This window comes from Schistocerca americana, chromosome 1, assembly GCF_021461395.2.
Source record: "Schistocerca americana isolate TAMUIC-IGC-003095 chromosome 1, iqSchAmer2.1, whole genome shotgun sequence".
NCBI classification, from domain to species: domain Eukaryota; kingdom Metazoa; phylum Arthropoda; class Insecta; order Orthoptera; family Acrididae; genus Schistocerca; species Schistocerca americana.
The window spans coordinates 806,628,465-806,630,107 of record NC_060119.1 but is presented as its reverse complement, the minus strand read 5'-3'; the positions used below and the strand labels follow the sequence as shown (position 1 = coordinate 806,630,107).

At 47.8% G+C, this 1,643-nt stretch overlaps 1 pseudogene; it reads left to right on the top strand.

Moving 5' to 3' along the window:
- Positions 1–482: 482 nt before the first annotated feature.
- On the top strand, positions 483–599 carry LOC124555308 (annotated as a pseudogene).
- The last annotated feature ends 1,044 nt before the right edge of the window (positions 600–1,643 follow it).

The window sequence follows — 1,643 nt, the reverse complement described above, 5'->3', positions numbered from 1 at the left end:
CTCGAGCAGACTGGCGGCCTAACGCGTAGATGCAAGAACTAAGTCCCGACAGGGCGACCACTCGCTGAGTTCTCTTACTGGCGAAGTGGAAAGACTCTCATTTTGCCGGCTTTAAAGGTTGATCGGAACGACAGGCAGACACTAACTGCGTAACATATGCGGACGAGAGACAGACTAGCAATCTGGGGACGAGAGACTGACCCAGACTGACCCAGACTGACGAGCTATCCCACCAGAGGGAGACACCAAAGCTGCGATTGCCACAGTGGCGCCACCACCAGAAACGGAGGGCGACTGCTTCACACTACGCACTGCGGCGCGCTCTTCAAAACAGCAATTTTTACCACGGCTCAACTGTCAGTTCAACTAAGTATCTAGGAATTACGGTTACAGCCTACTTATATGGGAACGATCACATAGAAAATGTTGCGGTGCACCAGAACAAAAGACTGCGTTTTATTTGCTGAAGTATTAGAAGATGCGCCAATGGCCTACCGCAGTGGTAACACCTGTTCCCGTCAGACCACCGAAGTTAAGCGCTGTCGGGCTGGGTTAGCAGTTGGATGGGTGACCATCCGGTCTGCCGAGCGCTGTTGGTAAGCGGGGTGCAGTCAGCCCTTGTGAGACAAACTAAAGAACTACTTGATTGAGAAGTAGCGGCTCTGGTCTCGTAAGCTGACATACGACCGGGAGAGCGATGTGCTTACCACCCTTCGTATCCGCATCCTGTGACGCCTGTGGTCTGAGGATGACACGGCGGGCGGGCGGTACCGTTGGGCCTTCGGGCCTGTTCGGGTGGCGTTTAGTTAGTTCTTAGAAGATGCAACGAATCCACTAAAGACACTGCCTACAGAACGCTTATCCGTCAACTTGTGGAATGTTGTCGCGTGTTATGGGATCCTCGACAGACATGAATGACGGAGGACTTCTAAAAATTTCAAAGAAACGCAGCTTTATCCGTGTAACCGCGAAATAGGGGAGAGTGTGTAACAGATTTGATATGCGAGTCCGGATGGCATCATTAAAACGAAGGCGTTTCTCGCTAAGGCCAGATCATATCACGAAATTTCATTCACCAGCTTTCTCCTCCAAATATGAAAGTCTTTTGTTGATGCCAAACTATTAACTTGATGCATAAGTTTATAGCGATTTTGTTTGGATGTTGGTATTCCGGTTGCTAGGGGTTTATTTACTGATTGCCATTTTTTTTTTTTTAGGTTCACTGTCGCTATTTGAGTTTACATATTGTCAGTTCGTCATTTGAAAATAGTGAATGGAGCTATGGTTGCTAGAAAATGGAATACCAACGGGAGAAATCGGAACATATTCTTCTGTTTGAGTTAGATGGGTGACAGCAGTGGAGGCAACCACAAACATTTGCGCCGTGTTTGGGGATAATCCCATTGGATACAGCATGGCAAGGAAATGGTTTCCGCGTTCCGTACAGGATCGTTTTGACATAAGTGACTCTCCACGTTCAAGAAGACATTCGAGGTTCAAAAATGGCTCTGAGCACTATGCGACTTATCTTCTGAGGTCATCAGTCGACTAGAACTTAGAACTAATTAAACCTAACTATCCTAAGGACATAACACACATCCATGCCAGAGGCAAGATTCGAACTTGCGACCGTAGCGGTCGCT